The sequence below is a fragment of the Palaemon carinicauda genome, chromosome 37 (assembly GCF_036898095.1).
Source record: "Palaemon carinicauda isolate YSFRI2023 chromosome 37, ASM3689809v2, whole genome shotgun sequence".
In the NCBI taxonomy this organism is placed as follows: Eukaryota; Metazoa; Arthropoda; class Malacostraca; order Decapoda; family Palaemonidae; genus Palaemon; species Palaemon carinicauda.
In genome coordinates, this window is record NC_090761.1 from 70132251 (window position 1) to 70154254 (window position 22004).

General features: G+C 46.0%; 1 long non-coding RNA gene across 1 annotated transcript in view; it reads left to right on the forward strand.

Annotated features, from left to right (window-relative positions):
• LOC137629185 (uncharacterized) overlaps positions 1–22004 on the forward strand; it is a 48987-nt gene that overhangs the window by 18920 nt on the left and 8063 nt on the right. The gene's annotated exons all lie outside the window — the stretch shown is intronic.

Genomic DNA, 22004 nt, shown 5'->3' on the forward strand with positions numbered 1-22004 from the left:
CGCTTTTGGCTCGGGTGATGGTCAGACGTGTCTGCTCTCACCCTCGCATTGACAGCCTTAATCTTTTTTGCTTTCTCTTACAGTTTGTGTGTTTGGAAGTTCGCCTCTCTCTTTATCATGCGGAAATGCCCTGGTTTACCAGACTGCCCTTGTGGGACTTATATGTCGGCAGTCGAGACGGACCCTCACTCCTTGTGTCCGTTCTGCAGAGGTCAACAGTGTGATAAAGATAAAGTGTGCAGTGAGTGCAGGGATTGGTCTACCTCCCAGTGGGAGAGGTTTTCCCGGCGACGGAAGAAGAAGTTCAAGCGGGATCTTTCTCTTTCAAGGGTTTCCTTGAAGAAGGAAAATTCCAAGGACTCTTCTTTCGTTGCCCGAACCTCCTCCGAAGCTCCCGCTCGATCGGTCTCTCGAGAGGCCGTCGAGTGGTAGCGTAGGCCGTTCTTTTGTTAACCGACCTCGGGCTTCGGGAGAGGGAGTTGCCTCCCATAGCGAGGAAGCTCCTCCTCCTCCTCCGGGGGAGGATTTATCTGTTTCTGAGTATAATGATGATTTATTGCAGCTTTGGGCTTCCTTGGGGCTTAACCTGTTAAGCGTCACCCACGTGATAAACCGTTCACCATGATCTACGCGGTACCGCCTTCAACTGCATATTCCGTTCATGACTTTAATTGCCTTTTTCAAGCCGTCAGTCTCGTGATATTACGTTTACTCGTATAGTAAGTATAGGACCACCACTTGGCAACACTCTCAGCATATGGGGGCTGTAAATAGAAACTTATATGATGTCTGGCAACTATTTTTCTGAAGGTAGTTTGATGTTAGAAAACTGGTTTCCTATCAGTGCGCTTCGGGCGTTCATGCGCAAGTGGTTGTTTGTTTGTTGTTCCTTTGTAATGAACGGTCTAAAGAGGAAGGTTATTTCTTTAGATGAAATAAATGATATTCTTGTTGAGGAATTTGATAATGAGAACCTGTTTGATAATGAGAGCACTAGTTCTGAATCCTCCAGTGATGAGTATATTGAAGAAATAAAGTTTTCTTTCGATGCCGAAAGTGAAAATGACTTCTCATTACCAAATGACTGGACAACGAGATTTCACAAAACTATATAGGAAAGGAAACGCCGAGAGAGAGAGAGAGAGAGAGAGAGAGAGAGAGAGAGAGAGAGAGAGAGAGAGAGAGAGAGAGAGAGAGAGAGAGACTATACAGGAAACGATATGGAGAGAGAGAGAGAGAGAGAGGGGGGGGAGAGACTTATCCCTTTGCTTTTGTTGATTATCCAGGTGTAAGATTTAGGATTGAAGATAAAAAGAATCCATTAGAATATTCAGTATTATGTAGCCATTTGAAATGAAATAATAGTAGTATTAATTGTTTTTTTTACTCTACCATTTAATTAATATCCCTACTTTTAACTATAAATACGAATTATAAGCATAAAGAAATGATATTAACTTTGAAAAATTATCATTAGTTAAATGACCGCTCAGGGCAAAAAAAGCGTGACGGTACGTTAGCGGCAACCTGATCCAGGGGGGACGCTTAACAGGTTAAGGGTTTGCCCTCCAGGGAAGCCCTGTTTGACTTGATCTAGTTGGGCGCAGCTGTCAAACAGTCGCCGGTGATAGCGGAGTTTGCCCCTTTGTCTATTGTCGACGTTGTTGTGGCAGAGGCTTCAAACCCCTGCCTTGGGTGCTGATGTTGCTGAAGGCTCAGTTCCCCCCTCCGAACATCCTTCGAGGGAGGAGCTGAGTCCAACGGTCTCTCCTGCAGGTGATTTTCTCCCTCGGGGGAGTTCACTGACAGAGACTCCTCTTCGGAGGACCGACAATGGTGTTCCTGCTCCCAGAGGACGTATCCATCGCAAGGCTCGCCCTCCTCTTCGCTGTAGAGGTCTTCCTTCTCCCCACAAAGGAGTTAGGAGGCGCCTCTTCGGCTCCTCGCCCTCGCCGTCTCCCGCAGAGGATCCTCCTCGTCGTGAGTCGACCGTTGCAGCCGCATCACTGGACCTCTCTGCAGATCGTTCGCGATCTCCTACGCCTGCCAGACCTGCTGATCCTCCTTCACTGTTCGTGGCAGCTGATGCGCAGTGGGCGCCCTCGCACCCCGTTATCCAACGGGCACCAGTCCCTTCGGGGCAAAAGGGCTTGTCTCACAATGTGAGCAAGTCCCTTAAGTGCCAGGTTTCACCTGTGCGCCCACGATCTCCTGCGCGCTCGCGTGCAGTTGCGTGCAAGCCCTCTCCTCTTCCTGCTGTTGCTGAGAGTCATCCTGGGCCTGAAACAACGCGCCAGCAATCTCCTATGGCAGAGTCGACATGTCAGCGCTCTCCTGCTCGCCAGCGCTCTCCTCCTCGCCAGCGCACATCTGCGCGCCCTGATCCTGATACGCGCCACGCGCGCCCACGATCTTCTGCGCGCCCAGGATCTCCAGCTTGCCAGCGAACTTCCCCTGCGCGCCAGCGAGTAACTACGCGCCAGGGAGTAACTACGCGCCATCGCTTGCCTGCGCGCCCACGATCTTCGGATCTGGGCGTAGGAAGGAAGCCTCATCCTTTGCCTTCTCGCTAGTGTTCACCTGCGCGCCCTCGGAACTCGCCCTCTCGTCAACCCTTGCCTACGCGCCATCGTGCGCAGTCACCTTCGCGCCCACAGGTTCCAGCTCCTACCGTGCGCACTTCCAGAGGTAGACGGGACCCGACTCGCCCACGCACCCACGAGCAGTCTCCTTCACGCGCTTCTATGCCTACTGGTCCTGCGCCCCATCTGTCTTCTCCAGATCGCGCACCTGCGCGCCCCATCGCCTGCGCGCCATCACTCTCCAGTACACCCACGCGCCCACGAGCCTGCTCGCCGAAGATCACCTGCGCGGCCACGTGCAACCTCACCTGTGCGCAGTCGCTCACCTGCTCGCCATCGCTCTCCTGTGCGCCATCGCTCGCCTGCGCTTCGTCGTTCGCCTACGCGCCGTCATTCTCCTGGTCGCCAACACTCGCCCGCGCGTCCACGTGCTCCCTCGCCAGCACACGTGCGCGAACCTGGGATTGTTCCATCCCGCGAATGCCAGCTCGGGCTCAAGCGCGATTCCCTCCGGGTTTCGCAACGCAAGCTACCTAGCGAGTCTTCAGGAGCGAGAGCAATCAGGCCATCTTCTTCAACCCCCCCCCCCCCCCCCCCCCGCAAGCGCAGAACATCGCGCTCGCAGGAGGAGGGGAGGTCTTCAGAGAGGTCTAGGCATCAATCTTCTTCCCTTTCTTTTCAGGCAGGCCCTGTGGTATTTACTCCGAAGGATCGCCCGATCCCCTTCCCTCCAGCGGGAGTCTCTGACACTGCGTCTGTCAGTAAACAGCCATGGTTTGGGTCCCTTATCAGAGCTGTCGTCCAGGCTGTTAAGCCTGCCTTCGCTGATTTGGGTCTCAAACCAACGGCAGCTCCGACCCCACTGAAGAGGAAGAGAGGAGTAGAGATCGTGGTGACTTCTCCTATGGTCAAACTGGCTCCTAAGAAGTCCGTAAGGAAGGCTCCTTCCCCCCCTCAGACGTTCTCTCCTTCTCCTGTGGACGAAGCTTTTCCATCCTCAGGGGAATCTACCGAGGTGAGACCTTCTCCCACCGCACCAATGGGAGAAACCCCCCAGCGAAGTGGAGAATCGTCCCGTATTAGGGCGGAGAAGAGCCCTCAGACTTCTTTGCTGGAGTCCTGCATCCCTCCTAGAAGGGAACCGAAGGACTCGAAGACTATCCCGAAGTCTTCTTCCAGGATTCGACCAGAGCCAGCGAGACCCCAGGAGAACGTCCACGTGTCCCCCCAAGTAGAGCATCTGGGGACAGGAGACTTTGCTGCCAGTTCACCAGGAGGAGAGCAGCAAGAGTCAGAACATGCCTTCTGGCTAGTCTTGACTCTGATGAGGCATCTCAACGGGTTCAGGGACCCTGAGATCGCCCCTCGTGAGGGCAAGGACACGGTCCTGGACCGAGTCCTTGGCACTCAGAAACCCACTAAGGCTAGTGCAGCTTGGCCTTGGTCCCAAGGGGTGAAGAGTGCCAGGGATAAGGTTGAGGGCCAGCTCTCCGAGTTTGCCTCCTCCAGCCGTTCCACTGCTGGCAACAAGCTCCTCCCACCTCCTCGTGTTCAACAGAGGAGTATTTTGAGATCATGGAGGAGTCTTGTTTAGCTCTTCCGCTCCACCACTCTGTGGAAGAGCTTACCAGGGGAGTCTCTCTTGAAAGACTCTCCAGCCGGCAAGTGACATTTTCGGCAACAGAGATCCCGAGTCAGGAGAAGGTCGCAAAGTGTGCCATGCAGGCCACTTCGTGGCTGGATGTCTGGCTGGGGTCTCTTGGCATCCTGCTGCGATCCGAGGATCTGTCCAAGGAGAGCACCAGGAAGGCCCTGGAGACCTTCCTCCTTTCGGGCACACGCACCATTGAGTTTCTGGCCCCCAAAGTCTCGAACTTGTGGGCAAACTCGATCCTGAAGCGACGTGATGCGGTGACCGAGAGGTTCCACTCGAAGGTCCCAGCCGTGGATGTCTGCAAGCTCAGACACTCTTCCCTCCTGGGAAAGAGTTTGTTTGAGCCCAAGGATGTGGAACAGGCGGCTAAGAGGTGGAGAAAATCGAACCAGGATTCTCTTCTCTGAAGGGCTCTTACAACAAAGCCCTACAAACCTCCAGCACCTCAACAACCTCGCCAGTCCAAGACGACGAAACCGGCAGCGGCAGCAAAGACGGCGGTGTCCAAGCAGCAGCCCTTTCCGCTCGGCTCGCTTCATTCCGGGCAAAAGGAATATGCTCGCCGACAGTCTGAACAGAGCATCGCAGATAGTGAGTACCGAGTGATCTTTGGATCCTCTAGTAGCCAACAAAGTCCTGACTTTGTGGGGTTCTCCGACAGTGGACCTGTTCACGACAGCCTTGAACTTCAAGCTTCCGCTGTACTGTTCCCCAGTCCCGGACCCCAAGGCACCGTGAAGATGCCTTCCAACAATGGTGGGACAACATCGACGTTTACGCCTTCCCACCGTTCTGTCTGATGAGAAGGATGCTCAACAAGACCAGAATATCGGTCAACCTGTCAATGACTCTAATAGCTCCGCTATGACATCATGCAGAGTGGTTCCCGGACCTTCTGCAGCTCCTGACGGAACTCCCGAGAGAACTTCCTCCGCGACACGAGCTACTCAAGCAACCACACTGCAACATCTTCCACAAAATCGTAGCATCGCTTCGGCTTCATGCCTGGAGACTATCCAGCATCTCCTCACAGAGAGAGGCTTTTCGCAACAAGTTGCGGAAAGGATGTCTCGGCACCTGCGAAAGTCATCCGCAGGGGTCTACCAGGCGAAGTGGAGAGTCTTCTGTGGTTGGTGTCGTGGGAGGGGTATCTCTCCCCTCGATGCCACTATTCCAGCAATAGCGGAGTTTCTTGTGTATTTGCGGGAAGAAATGCACCTTTCAGTCTCGGCAGTGAAAGGCTATCGCTCAGCCTTAAGCCTGGCCTTCAGGCTGAAAGGAATGGACATTTCCTCCTCGCTGGAACTTTCTCTACTCATACGAAGCTACGAGCTTATCTGCCCTCAGTCGGAAGTGAGACCTCCTCCATGGAACGTGGTTCAAGTCCTCAAGTCTCTTAAGAGACCTTCGTTCAAACCATTACGCCAGGCTTCTGATCGTCACCTGACTTGGAAGACGGTGTTCCTACTCGCATTGGCCTCGGCCAAGCGAGTCAGCGAACCTCATGGTCTCTCGTACGACGTTGCCCATTCAAGGGGATGGGGGGAGGTAACGTTCGGGTTTGTCCCTGAGTTTGTGGCTAAGACTCAAAATCCTGGGATTCCGGACCCACGGTTCGACTCCTTCCAGATTTTGAGTCTCCGTTTTGGAACAGATGACCCAGACCATCTCCTACTGTGCCCAGTAAGGAGTCTGAGGCTATATCTTAAGAGAACAGCTGCAGCTCGTCCTCGAGTGCGAGCATTGTTTGTGAGCACAGGAAGGACGAAGAGGAGGGTCACTAAAAAACCATCTCAGCATGGATTAGCAGGGTCATCCACCATTCCCTGAATCCAGACGCTCCTCCGTCACGTCGCCCTAGAGCACACGATGTCAGAGGCATCGCTACATCCCTGGCATTCAAGAGAAATTACTCAGTGACGCAGGTTCTACAAACTGGGGTCTGGAAGCGTCAAACAACCTTCACAGCCCACTACCTGCAGGACGTGACCCACAGGAGGCTCGATACGTTCTCTATCGAACCTGTGGTGGCTGCACAACAGCTGGTCTAAACCTCAGGCTCCTTAATGGACAAGTAGCAGAAGGTTGACGGCATTGTTACCCGGTTTTAGACTGCATGAATGAAAAAGTATGCCTGGCCCTTACTCTTTTCTTCACCCTCCCCTCTCTTGGGGAAAGCAGCATCCTGGGTTCTCTGCACAGCTGACCTCAAACCACTGCAGGTAAATCATGCTTCCTTGTGTTCCTATTATTAAGATAATACTGTCGCATCCCCCATACGCTGACGAGGTGGTATTTGGGACGTCCTATCCTAGAATTCCATCTAAAGGATTCCAGGTCAACTTCCTAGGACGAGTCACACTTCATTCCTTCACACACAAGCTTACGTAGGCCGCACGTTCCTTGCAGAATAAGGGATTTGCGAGGTGCAGGGACTCTTTATCTCGAGTGCTACACACTCGGATTCTGAGTCCCCGGGCAAAGCCAAAGCCAGTTACGGAACAAATGGCAAATTCGTAGATAATTTGTATTTTTCTTAACCATACAAACCTTAGCTATTTAATCAAACTTGCCCGCCAGCCCTGTCCCCTGTGAAGTCCTACCTCTAAGCGAAGTGAATCAGTTCACCGGTGTGTGAGGGGGGAGGTGTAGCTAGCTTCCCCTCCCCTACCCCCTCGCTAACTAGCGAGGGGGTAGTTAACCCTCGTTAAAAATCTAATGGCTCGTCATTTAGCTACGCCGAAAGTAATACCCTATTTTTGGGGCTCAAGCCATGTCGTTGTGATGGAAGTTCCTTAAAGTAGCTTCCTAAGGGATATATGTACTACAGTGATATTCCCAGAGAATTTTACCTTTAGGTATCCAGAATTCTAACTCCTGGCACGAATATCCTTAAAATTTCTCCAAAGGATATCGCATAATATCAGCGGACGCATTCTTGACACGCCTCCATAGCAATCTGCACCCCAAACAGCGTTTTGGCTTCGAGGAGATTGTGGCAAAAGGGAGCCGTCCAAAGGCTCTCCCCGCTGTCGTAATACTATTGAGAATACAACAGCGCCATTCCCACGACGGCGGACTTTCCTTTTTTGTAGCGATCTCGCTCGGTGATATTTCCTGGTGATCTAACTTTTCGATCGTTTTACAGGATTATTATTATGCTTTCTCCATCTTCTTCCGCCTCTGGAAAGTTGAGTATCGGGTCTTTACTATGAGTATATTTTAGCTCCTGTTTCACAATGAAATTAGAGTATTTTATTGTGTTTAAGAGCTAGGCCAGTTACTGGAGGCGCCATGGCGCCGTCGTTCGTTAGGCATGTGTTATTTAGATAGCAGAACGACTTCCAGTTTTTAATAGCTTTATTTAATTATTTTAATTTTTTAGCTATTTAGGCAATTATTCTTGTAAAGTTTCGATAATGTGCATAATTTTTTGTTTCCCCCTTTTCTCTGTCGATCGTATAGTTAGAGTTTCGGTGATTTAGGTAACCGAGATCTCGTATAGCCTAGGTAACCTTACCTAGACGTTTTACTATACGTTCAGACTTTTCCCGGTTACCCTCGTGTATTGTTTTCATTCAGTGGAGACTGATACCTCCTAGAATGTTATGAAACATTACACGTCTCTTCGGAGACTTAAGGGTAATCTCTTTCCCTCTGAGTGTAGCCTCAGGCTACAACCGTAATAGCCGTGCCTTGAATTTTATTCAGACATGGCTAACTTAGGGTTTGTCCTGCCTCTTCCCTTAACCGTTGGTTTTGGGATTTAGTCAGAATCTCAGAGTATTTAGTCTTATGTTGGCGACCTGCCGGCAGGGTGAATGGGTTGTAGGATACCATCATTCTCCTGCCGGCCAGGTGGCCGGCAATGGAGGTTAGCCCTCATTAGCTGCACTTGAAGTTATGGTAGGATACCATCTTCTCCTTGCGACTAAAAGACTAGTCCTATGCCACAGTTCTCTGGGCTGAAGAGTAATTTTCTTTAGCCTAGGATATGTGGCACTGGAACTCTATTTCTTCTTTGTTGAGAGGAGGTGGCAGTGCCGCCATCCCCTTAACTGTGTCGGCAATCTCTGGGATGGAGAACTGAGTCTCTCCTGTTCTCTGGGATTCTGCCGATACCGAAACAGAGTTTCTTTTACAGGTGATAGAACTGACAATTTTTGCCAGTTCCTTTCACACTCGCTATAGGACCCTGTTCCCTACCCCTCTGTCCACTTTTGATGGCTGAGCCATTGTCTTTCTTTAGGCCGGCATCTTGCAACCTTACCTTTGCTGGTAGGTTGCCGGAGCCAGCCAGACTCCCTCTCTAGTCATGTCTTTGGCTGACGGCAGAGCATACTGCCGCCAACCACATCATCTGTCGGCAACTGCCGGCGACCATGATGGCCGTGAGAGGGAAGTCCCTTCTGTTCCCAAGGTTCTTCAGTCCTCTCTTGGACTGCTGCTACAGGTCCTGTTGCCGGGGTACTGCAAGGCCAGGCCGGCACAGATAGTGCTGACTTAGTTGACAGCATGCCGACTGTACTGGTACTGCTGGACTTGCCGGCCGGCAGTGTATCGGCGGTACCTTGTCGGCAATAGTACTGTAGCTGCATGGAAGCCTGAATGGTACATTCTCCCCTTCTATTAGAACCTTTCTGGAAAAAGGCAGTCAAATTAGACTTTTACATCCTTAATTACTGTATACATTCACAGTAAGGAGTAGCCTTTTTTCCATGCTATCTCTCTCTCTTTCTCTAGCTAGCATGCCGGGTATGCCGGCAAGACCTAGCTATGACGGCTACATGCCGGCTGAACTACTGTATATATTATACAGGTAGCCAGTATATCTGCAGTATAGAATATACTGCAGATAGAAAACTACTATATAGTTTATACTAGTAGTTATTTCCAATATATTTTGGATATCCAACACAGGCATTTGCTGAGCCCAATCCTATGTTGAATGAATATGATTTCTTCAATATCCTGATTAGAAATCAGTATTAGGATTACCCTACAATATTAAACACTTCAAGGCAGGAGTAATACACTCCTAACCCTTGAAGGGTGGAGCCTTTTTCCTTGAGTCTCCCTGATCAGGAAACTCTATATTTTAATATAGTAGGAAGACTACAGCAAATAGGCTGAGTGGGATATACAAATATATGTCTTTACTTTCCTAGTCCAGCTGGCTTCATGCTAGATGGACCATACTGTCATATGCAACTATAAAGGCAGCATAATGACTAGACTACAATACATGATGTACAGTAGCCAGTAAATTGTAATATAGACTTACTGCAATTAGAAAACTACAGTACCATGATACCGTAGTATTTCTGACATACCTTGGGTACCCTTGTACGAGCATTCTGCTGGTACCGTTCATATATTGAATGAATAGTTTTCTTCAATATTCTGATCGAGAATCAGTCATCCTGACCCCACAGTATTAACATTATTTTGGGACAGTGATTTGATACTTCTCTACCCTTAGGGGTAAGAGTCCTTCTACTTGGAGTTACTCTAAAGAGAAATCTCCATGTAGTTAATACTGAGGGGAGGCAACAGCATTTGCTCACAGGGGTACACAAGTATGTATCTCCTACTATCCCTTTATAGCTTACTATCCTAAGCTACTCTATTGTAAAGGACATTTGCATTTTGATTGTCAAGGAGATAATCCATTGTATACTCATTTGGTTTTCCTTTTTTTACAGGATGAACACCAGATACCTTGTGCTGCAGTCCTCTGCAAGGCCAAGAGTAAGTATTTTTACGGTCATAATACTTGCAGGTTTCATGCCCCCTGCAATATTATTTCTGGATCCCTACATTATTGGAACCCACAGGTTTGCAATATATGTCGGACATTAATGTCCGAAGGTTTTGAAAATCCCAAGTCTACAGAGACTAGGGATTCAGCTCAATATAAATTACGCAACTGGGTGAAAGGCTTTCAAAAGATCTCTCCGGGACCTTTCCTACCTAATGATGGGATGCGTAAGCTACTATTTCCGGAAGCAAATGAGGAAACAGTAGTGCCTCAGGAGCTAACTACATCCCCTGATGGCCAGAAAACCTTTGGGATTAAGGGCAAGAAATGCCCCAAGGTAGAAGAGGAAAATGTTGCGTCGGAATTTCCTCCGCCTGTGCTGGCTTTAGAGCCATCGATGTCGACATCTTCGTCTTCTACCCCTAATTTGGATAATGTGGTGCAATTATGTATCCAACTGAAAAATCAAATAGAGAGCTTTCGTAGAGAAAACGAAAAGCAGGAAGTAAAACGCAAGATAGATCCTCGTAAAGTTTCTTTTGTCGCTTCCCAGGGGTCAGTCAAACGACCCATAAATCAAGACCTACCAACATGCTCCATAACCAATCCCTGGAGGTTCGCGGAGCAGATGCCGATTTCAAATGGCAATCTCTGCATCTGAGAGAAAATAGGTGCTGTTCCTTTGGACAAAATTCAATTTTGGCCAAGCTTTGATGCTTTCCCTAATTGTTGGGTTCGACTGAAGTACGAACCAAAGTCAAGAAAAGGAACGGAACCAAAGGAGGTCTTGATTCTCGACCATGATAAGGCACAGACTATCCTTTCAGGTAGTCTAAGAAAGGCGGGTTATTCAGAGTCGAAGGTATTCTCACTGAATAATGGACACCTTCCTTTCTTGCTCCTACTTCACTCTCATTCCCCTTTATGGGGAAGGCATTTACTTCTGTTGCCAAAGCGGTAGAGGCGGGTAAGCCATGTCCCACACTCCATGAGTGCAAGCCTTTGTCACCAGCTTTTCCAGGACAGGAAAAGGATTGGAAGGAAGTCCATTTGACATTTTCAGTAGGAAAATTAGACAAGGACGTCGCAAGTCGACAATTCAAAGTATGTCTCCCTAAATTGTCTGAGTTGCTCTTGTGTAATGAACAGGAGTCAAAGGAGAGATTTGCGACATCCCTTTCTCTACTAAACTACATAGAGTTGTGTTCAACCTACGAAAGTACCCCAGACATGCTCATGGTCATAGCCAAAATGCATATGGCTATCTTGATGAAGGACCTTTACGCCTTTATGAAGGCTAGGAGAGCATGTAGAGAGTTTGTGTTCGCTGATGCAACAGTAAAACACGAAACAAGGAAGCTAATATTTTCCAACATCTGGGGTAAAGACCTCTTCCCACACGAGGTCACTAAGGAAGTAATTAAGAATGCCACCATGGAGAACATAGGTCTTCTCCAAAAATGGGGCATTCCTTCAAAGAGAAAATCTTCTGTGGTTGTGGGTCCCCAACCTAAAAAGAAGATTAGAAATGCTGGAAATATCCGGGCTGCTCAACAACATCCCACTATTCCAGTGACCACGATGATACAGGCAGATGGTCAAAAGTCTAAGCCTACTGACTACTCGAAGCATAAAGACGCTTCGGCTAGGAGGAACTTTCCCTCAGGATCGCAGGACCATCGATCCTTCGGTCCAAAGCCTATTCAAGATGAGACATTGATGGGTAACAGAAATGTCCCTACCATCATTTCCTTACCTTCTCCTACAGTTCAAAACCCTCCTGGAGGAGTATACCTGAGAGCTATAGAGCATACAGGTAGTAAGAAAACTTTAGCTCATCGAGTTCCAGGGAAGGCTGCTTCGTGTTCACGAGAAGGACTCAAGATATCAATGAGCCATTCTGAACTTGTCGCCACTCAAGTTCATAAAAAACAGCAAGTTCTGAATGTTAATCCTTCTGAACATATGGACCTTGTTCCAATTAAGGGTGTTCGTAGTCTTGTCAGACCTGAAAGGTGTCCTTCGGAACCTTCCAGTCAACCACCCCCCTTCCTCCTATCTAGAATTCATGTTACAGAGAGTAACATTCATCCTAAGGAAGATATGTGTCGGACTCACAGTTCTAAGTATCTTCAAAGGATTGACAAACTTAGTCACGTCAAACTCAAGCCTAGAAATAGTTCAGGTATTAATATACCTGATCAAGAGGCTGGAGTGGGCAGCACCCGAAGTGTCCGGCCAATGTGCATTCAAAGAAATGACCCGGTTCCTGGGACATCACGGATGCAAGATAGGCTTCTAGAAGTCTCGACTTTCTCCAGCTCAGGGGTTTCGATGTTTAAAAAACTATCGAAGCCCTCAGTCACATCAACTCTCCTCTCCTTTGGAAATATAAAAGGAGCTCGTCAGGTCTGTCAAGAGACTCAGGTATTCAGTCAGAATACCAAAACGCCAACAGGAAAAGGCGCTAAACTTTCCCCAGTTCGCTATAGTGACAGACCTGGTGCTAAGGGCACACCGGAAAGATGCGTTAAGAGCTTGGAGAAAACACGCATCAAACGCTTGAAGAGATATAAAAAGACTGAGATCGATCCCTCTTTAATCGCTTCTCTAACAGAAATTAGAGCACGAAAGTCCCAAGACTTTGCTGGTCCTTTCATGGGTGGGGAAGCCCCCTCCACACAGATCAGGCTCCCTACGACTGATCTGGGACACCGATGCGATAATAAGACGTCACATTCGAACATCTCATTCAGTCTTGGTGAAGTTACCCATCCCTTTCTTTAAAATATTGATGATGCCATAGACTTACTGAATGGAACTCTCCATACAGCAGGAGTCAATTCAATTCCCAAAACAACAGCATTATTGAAACAAAGACCAGTCCCGTGGTGGTCTTCAGAGCTAACTGCCCTCCACAGAGCCACAAGAAGATCTCTAACACGATTGCGTAGACGCAGAACTGATGAGAATTTAATTATGTACAAGAAATGTAGAGCACAGTTCCGTCGTGCCATGAAAGAAGCAAGGCGCCAGTCATGGATGTCTTTTGTTTCCTCCATTAACAGTAGAACACCACCATCTTCTGTGTGGAGGAAAGTAAAAAAGATAGCTGGCAAATTCACCCCCAACCCACCACCAGTGTTGAAGGTGAATGGCCAGTATGTAACTGAAGCAAATGTCCATTTTTGTCGTATCCGGGGAGTACATCCAGACCCGGATATATACATTAAAGGTCAACGGATACCATGTGCAAGAGAAGCTAAATTTTTAGGTTTGATATTTGATTGTAGGCTTACATGAGTTTCTCACTTAAAAGCGTTAAAAGCTAAATGTGTTGAAGCTCTGAATATCTTAAAAGTATTGTCCCATACATCATGGGGGGCAGACCGCAATACTATTTTAAAATTATACAAGGCCTTGATTTTTTCCAAAATTAGTTATGGTTGTGAAATATATTCTTCAGCCACCCCAAGCCGGTTAAAAATATTAGATTCAATACATCATGCAAGTATTAGATTGTCTACTGGAGCTTTTAAAACCTCGCCTATCCCAAGTCTCCTTGTTGATGCTGGAGAGTTACCTCTAGATAGACCTTTACCGAATGTCTTCCATTATTCGGTATTGGTTTAGATTGCAAAGACTCCCTAACTCTCTAGCCTTTCAGACTGCAAGCCTTGTAAGACACGCATCATACTTTGAGTTGCACCCAAAATATCCTCAATCTTATGGCTTTCGGGTGAAACGATTATTAAATAGTCTGGATATAATTAGAAATAAGGTACTTCCATTCAAGGTATCATCAACGCCTCCATGGAAGTTACCAGAGATATCTTTTTGTAAATATTTTATTGGAGATAAGAAGAATATGTCAGACCTAGAAGCCAGGTCTCTTTTTAATGAACATGTTAAAGAACATAGAGGATCAACTTTTATCTATACTGATGGCTCCAAATCTGATGCTGGCGTTGGATTTGGATTACATAGTAATGGTTTTAATTGTAGAGGTGCACTTCCTCTGACCGCTTCCATATTTACTGCCGAACTGTATGGCATATTAACTGCTATTGAGAAAATAGCGTTGGAGAAGGAGGGTAATTTTACAATTTTTAGTGATGCAAGGAGTGTCCTTCAAGCTATAGAAGTTTTTAATTCTAATAACCCTCTAGTTTTAAAGATTTTAGAATGGCTTTTTATTATTGGACGGAGAGGTATAACAGTTCAATTTTGTTGGGTTCCAGCACATGTAGGTGTGTCTGGGAATGAGAAGGCAGATTCACTGTCTAAGAAGGCTGCATCCGAGTTGCTGCCAAGAAGGTATCCTATTCCCTGTAATGATTTCTTACCTGACATCAAGAAATTGGTTTGCAATAAATGGCAACAGCAATGGGATAGCCTAGATGGGAATAAAATGCGAGAGGTAACAAATGACATATCTCCTTGGAGGTATTATATGATGCCCCGAAAATGGGAGACGTCTCTTTGTCGTCTCCATATTGGTCACACTCGGTTGACACACGAGTTTCTGCTGAAGGGCCAACAGCAACCGTATTGTGACGACTGTTTAGTACCTCTAACAGTAAGGCATTTGTTGACCGAATGCCCCAATTATAACAACTTAAGGAATAGATATTTGTTTGAGGCTCGAGGTGAGGGTGGCAGGTTCATCCTTGCCAAGATTCTAGGAAATCATGTGTCCTACCATGCAAGTGGCATTTTTAGATTTATTTCAGAAGCAGGTCTTCTGAAAACTATTTAACTTTTATGACATTCAACTTTTATGATTTTAATTGAATACTCTTTAATTTTTTATTTTATTTTATTTTTTATTTTTGTATGCATAAATTAAATATTACCGGCGTCAATGACCTTGGATGTCAGGATGCCTGAAAACTCTAAATCAATCAATCAATCAACCATCCCTTTCTTAAAGGGACGGCACCTACCAGCAGTTCATTTACAACTGATCCACGATGTCACAGTGGATACTCTATTTCGATACAAACCGATAGAGTTGGAATGGTCCATGGGCGCAGACATATTCCCTCCCAGATGGGAACAAGTCCCGGAACTGCAATTCGACCTCTTCATCATAAGCGTCATCAAGAAACTACCTCGCTATATAGCCCCATACGAGGATCCTCTAGTGGGGCTGATAGACTAGATGAGGCTGGTCCTAGCTCTGACCCTAGGTATATTTCCGAAGATTCAGAAATTAACTGCCTTCGTTTTATCAGAGAGAACCCAAACCTTTCATTTCATGATTTTCTCGCTCTAGCAGTTAGGAAAAGGTTTGGGATCTCTAAAGGCAATATAGAATTCTTAGAAGAATACAAGGCCAAGTCAACTAGAAGACAATATGAGTCTTCCTGGCAAAAGTGGGTTGCGTTTGTCAAAGCAAAAGGACCGAAAAAAAATTTCAATGAACTTCTGTCTGTCCTTCTTTGTCCACCTTCATAGCCAAGGTCTGGCGGCCAATACGATAAATACGTGCAAGTCAGCCTTGACTAGGCTTCTCCTATATGCCTTTCAAGTGGATCTGGTGAATGAAATCTTTAATAAGATTACGAAGGCATGTGCTAGGCTTAATCCTGCAGTACCACCAAAGCCCATCTCTTGGTCTTTGGACAAGGTCTTACATTATGCCTCATCTGTGAGCAATGAAGATTGTTCTCTTAAGGATCTAACCCAAAAGGTTATTTTTCTGTTCGCTATCGCCTCCGGGGCTAGAGTTAGTGAAATAGTGGCTCTATCCAGAGATGAGGGTCACATTCAGTTCACGGAAGTGGGAGAACTGAATCTATTTCCTGATCCATCCTTTCTTGCTAAAAACGAGCTACCCACTAAGAGGTGGGGTCCCTGGAGAATCTGCCCTCTGAAGGAAGATGTCTCTCTATGTCCTGTAGAGTGTCTAAAGGTCTATCTTCGTAGAACTTCAGACTTCAGGGGAGGAGAGCTCTTTAAAGGAGAAACTTCTGGATCAAATTTATCCCTAAAACAACTAAGGGCGAAGCTCACCTACTTTATTCGTAGAGCGGATCCGGACAGTACTCCCGCAGGTCACGATCTGAGAAAGATTGCTTCATCACTGAACTTCTTTCAGTATAAGGACTTTGAGCGCCTTCGTTCATACATTGGATGGAAATCATCCAGAGTGTTTTACAAACACTATGCAAAACAAGTGCATGAACTGAAACACTTCGTAGTGGCAGCAGGTAGTGTATTAAAACCTGCCCCCTATTTACTGTGGTAAACAGTTTTTGGTTTGGGACCTCACATGTCCTCGCACATGTAACAGATGAGAATCATCCAGTGTGTTCTACATACACTATGCTATACAAATCCATGATCTGAAGCAATATGTGGTGACACCAGGTAGAATATTTAACCTGCCGTCTAATTCTACGATGAACAGCTAATTGACTGGGACTGTCAATTAAAAGGAGAAGAGGTCACCCTTCTTAGGTGTGACTTCTTTTAATTAAGTATTACCATAATAACACTGGCTCTGTTCAAAATCCCAGGTGTGGAATTATACAGATAGCACTAATGCCGGTATACGAAGTACACAGTGCAGATAGAAGTAACCAGTACAGGAATCATGAAGAGAAATTGTTTTATAATTTTCTTCAGTCTGAGAGTGGCACTCATCATTTCTTCCTTCAAGAAGGAAATATAGTCTCTGTACTTGTTACAGATATAATCCCATTGTCATACTACATTCGTTTTACTGAACATCTTTTAGTCATTTATTAGTAATAAATGTATATTAGAATGTAGTGCATCCACCTTCGCCAGACAATTGTATGTATACATGCCAGAGTTCTTCAACTTACCAAAGTAAGTATCCCTCATATATTTGTATGCATCAAATAATAGATATAAGAGACACTGATGTTGTTTTAGCAAATATACAACTATGAGACTATTTGTATATTCAGTGTGTACTTATGTTTGGTCATACTATGTATGTTAACCTCAAGATCCCTTTTCTACTGTCTAGAATGACTCTTCCCTGTAGGAGGCAGGAAGCACTAACATTGCTTATGATTAGTGATGGTAACGAATAACGGTAACGTCCCTTGTCTCATGTGGTCCCCATGACCATAGAAAAGGTTGCTATAAGGTTAAGGCACTGATTAAAAATCCACAGATACACTAATGCTCTGGTATGCTTCCATCACGACGACATGGCTTGAGCCCAAAAAACGGATTTTGAGCGAAGCGAAAATTCTATTTTTGGGTGAGATGGCCATGTCGTCCTGATGGACCCACCCATCTCTTCTAAAAGAAAAGATCTTCACAGTATCCCTCCCGTGGTACTGTATCTGTAACACCACGCTCATTGCTACAAGGAATGTCCGCCGTCGTGGGAATGGCGCTGTTGTATTCCCAATAGTATTACGAGAGCGGGGAGAGCCTTTGGACGGCTCCCTTTTGCCACATCCTCCTCGAAGCCAAAACGCTGTTTGGGGTGCAGATTGCTATGGAGGCGTGTCAAGAATGCGTCCGCTGATATTATGCGATATCCTTTGGAGAAATTTTAAGGATATTCGTGCCAGGAGTTAGAATTCTGGATACCTAAAGGTAAAATTCTCTGGGAATATCACTGTAGTACATACATCCCTTAGGAAGCTACTTTAAGGAACTTCCATCAGGACGACATGGCCATCTCACCCGAAAATAGATTTTTCGCTTCGCTCAAAATCCGTTTAAATAGCTAAGGTTTGTATGGTTAGGAAAAATACAAATTATCTACGAATTTGTCATATTCAACTGATATAAATTCATCAAAAAAAAATTTCAAGTAAAGCAATTGCCTAGATGATATGCATATAATTATTCATTAAAAAACTAATAATATTAATATTTTATACAACCATAATTTCCCATTGTTGATTAAGGATCATTGAAAATTATCTTGCTTTTAGATCTCTAGGACTAAAATCAGTTACTCATAGAACTGTTAAGTGGAAGGATTTATGTTTAATACTTAATAACAATTACTTACAAAAAATATAATAGCCCAGGCTATCAGTTTCAAGTATTAATTGCTCTTGAGAAAATCCATGTGTCGCTTTGCAATCCCACCCCTCAGGCGTGAGGCCCTTTTTAGAGACATTTTACTTACTCAGCTTGGTGCAAAACTATTAACAGTTTAAGAATTTACAAAACTTTTCTGTTGTGCAACTGAATAAATTTCCTTTCCATTGATATATAATTTGGATTATTTTGTAAAATTTTCCTAATCATAAATAACAGAATAGAAAAAATACAAATTACTGTATGCAAGATATTTCCGATGGATTGATGGGAGTAGAAATTACTGGATGCAAAATATATCACATGTTATTCAAAGTGTTAACCCCTTGAGTGCCAGTAGGTTGCATTAAACCTTAATTCTATTTGTTCCCTTATGAATACAAACCCTTGTCTTAAATAGGAGTAGGTTTTCAAAGAAAGTGGATACTGGCTATTAAAACCTTGAGGTGGAGGTAGTTATTACTGATTGGGGGGGAAGCCCGCTCTCCCAATAAGCCACTGAACTGTCACTTTCTTTTCAGCTGCTGGATAGTTCAGAAGTACTTTGAATGCCCTCAACTGGCCATTTTAATATTTACTTTTTCTTTGAGATAACTGCATTGGCAGATCTTCGTCAGCTAGGGATATTTAGAAGGAAGAACAGATTTACTGTACAGTGGATTCCTGGTAACTGTAGCTATATGACAGTTTACAATTTGCTGATATCCACATTCTTCATTCTGTTAGACAGCATTCCTGTTTGCCGTTTATTTCTTTTCTTGTGTGGCCAGTGATAAAGACGACAACATAATCCTAAGGAGGTTTGCAATTCTTAGATTGATGTACACCCTTGAAGGAAGAAGGTTTTACTGCTTCTAAGTGTGAAGTAGAAGAGTGCCACTCTCACCCTTTTCTTCAATGTCTTCTTGTTCCCAGAGAGGCTCAAAGAATGTATCATTGGTTGTGCTTTCTCCATGGAGTTCCTTTGATCTCTTCCATGTAAGGGTGTTGCCATCAGCTGGAATGACCCTTAGAAGGAGAACTTCAAGTTCATCTTCCACTTCTGCCTCATTTTCGTCTCATCACAGATTACCGGTCTGGATGGAAGGGCTCCTCCCTCTTTTCCTCTTTTATGGACAGTCAAGTCTAAGAAGACCGATCAATAGGAGTTGGGTATGCGTGACTCCTAGCACTTCTCTCCCTGTAGTAAAAACTGTGCTGTTCTGGGAGTCCCCTTGACTCCCTTCACTGAAGAAGAACTTGACAACTTACCGCAAGTGACTCAGGAGAGCGCCCTCACCTGTTGGCTCACCCTCGCCTGTTCATACACACTAACCTGTAAGCGTGTGATCCTCAGGAGAGACTCCACATGTAAAATCTTCTTTATGATTTCAGTCTCTGGTAATCATTCCTAGACATGCAAGTTCATCTTGCCAACTTCATCAGTTTTCACGCTTACTTACTGATTGTTCGACCTCTCTCTCCTTGTGAGAGCAAGAAGCAATGAGTGCCATTACTGCTCGAAGAGGGAAAGGACTACCTGAACTCAACCCCAGGGAAGGGTTTCAGCATTATTTACAAGAGCTTTCACTCCTACCACAAGTGCTAGAGCTCTTACAAGACCGAGCTATCGTCCCTCTCCTGCCTTTGTACATTCCAGGGATGCTTCATTGACTTCACCATGGTTCGTAGGTAATGGGTAGAGAGGGTTCTGTTATTACGTGACTATTTTCTTCAAGAATTGCACCAGACAAGTTCTTCCTGAGAGCTGGGATAGATTTGATATATCTGACTTCATACGCACAAATTCAGGATGGTTCCATTGTCTCCTTGCCTGTAGGGAAAGGTTATTAGATTTTCTTACAAAGCCAAAAAGATACAGTGTTCTAGGATCTTCCCTTATTCTTTCCATTATAGAAAGGAATTGTAGTCCTCCCAGAACCAGGAGGCAAGTCATTCAGGTTGCTGTTAGTCACTTCTTGTAGGGAATAGATGAAGAAGGATATGAAGTCGTGAATGGTTGAGTTGTAGGTTCTGTACCTGAACTCCAGAACCAAGCTGGTGGGAAGCTTCTCTTCTTCAAAATGACTTGGTGACTACTGTACTTGATTAAATGATCAGTTTGAAATAGAGAAATTTAGCATCTACTTTGTAGAAGGGTCCAGTCAGATTTCAAAGGGGTTCTTGATATAAACTCATGGATAGAAAAGCACTTTAGTTACCAATTTCAGTAATATTTTTAGTCATTGCATCATTTGTGAATTGTAATTTTAAAGAAAATTCATCCTGATAGAATACTGTACAGTACATCGTATTTTGCACTCATTAAATTTTCAGTTATGGATGTTTGGATAAGTTTAGGTTTATTTGCGTTATGAAGGTAGAAGATTTAAACAAGGGCAACGCAATAAGGTTAACTTCACATAATCTAATTAAAGATTAGAAAAGATAGTTCAAGGAAAGTATCAACATTGTAGTCTGAAATCTAGTTTCACAACTAGATAACAATTGAAAATCATGAGGATGAATTCTTTCTTTATATTAAATGAGACTTTGTTCCGTAACAGAAATACAAACCACGCTATTTACATAGGGTTTACTTTCGGCATAGCTGAAAATGACAAGCCAATAGATTTTTAACGAGGGTTAACTACCCCCGCGCTAGTTAGCAAGGGGGTAGGGGAAGGGGTAGCTTGCTACCCCTCCCCCCCACACACCGGTGAATTGTCTCACTTCACTTTTGGCTCGGACGATGAGCAGACGTGTCTGTCTTTCGTCCCCACTTTTGACAGCTTTAATCTGTTTTTTCTTTTTCTCAGACTTTGTGTGTTTGGAAGGTGGCCTCTACCTTCATCGCAATTATGCGCAAATGCCCTGGACTCTCCGGCCGCCCCTGTGGTACCTTCATGTCGGCGGTCGAGACGGATCCTCACACCCTTTGCCCGCAGTGTCGAGGTCAACGGTGTGCTAGAGACTTAACGTGTAGTGAGTGCAAGGAGTGGTCTACCTCCCAGTGGGAGAGGTTTGCCCGCCAGCGTAAGAAGAAGTCCAAGAGAGAAATCTCTCCTTCAAGGGTTGCCTTGAAGGAGGAAGGCTCCAAGGACTCTTCTTCCGCCGCCCAAACCTCCTCCGAAGCTCCCACTCGGCTGGCCTCTCGTGAGAGACCGCCAAGTGGTAGCGTAGGCCATTGTTCTGTTTCCCTATCTCGGGGTGTGAGAGAGGGCGTTGCCTCCCACAGCGAGGCAGCTCCCCCTCCTCCTCCGGGGGAGGATTTTGATTCTAATTATGATGACCATGGTGTGTCTAATGATGATCTCTTTCAGCTCTGGGCTTCCTTGGGGCTTAAGGGCTTGCCCTCCAAGGAAGCCCTGTTTGACCTTATCCAGTTGGGGGCTGCTGTCAAACAATCGCCGGTGATAGCAGAGGTAGACCCTCTGTCTATTGTCGACGTGGTTGTGGCAGAGGCTTCCGACGGGTCTGGTCAAACCTCTGCTGTTGCTGCTTTTGCTGACGTTGCTGAAGGCTCTGCTCCCCCTTCCAAACATCCTTCGAAGGGGAAGTTGAGTCCCACGGTCTCTCCTGCGGGTGCGCCTCCTCCCCGGGGGAGCGCACTGACAGAGACTCCTCTTCGGAGGACCGATGATGTGGATGACCTTCCTCGAGGCCGCCTTCGCCGTAAGGCTCGTCGTCCTCTTCGCCGCAGGGGCCTCCCGTCTCCCTATAAGGGAGTCAAGAGGCGCCTCTTCGAGTCGTACTCCGCCGCCTTCCTCTGCAGAGGATGCTCCTCGTCGGAAGCAGACCGTAGCAGCCACGTCCCTGGACCTCTCCGCAGATCGCTCGCGATCTCCTACGCCTACCAGTCCTTCCACCTCTGGCGCAGATGCGCAGCAGCCGCCTTCTCACCTCGTCACCCGACGGGCACCGGTCCCTTCGGGGCAAAGGGTTGTCTCCCATGGTGTGGGTTCCCCTGCGTGCTCTCCTGTAC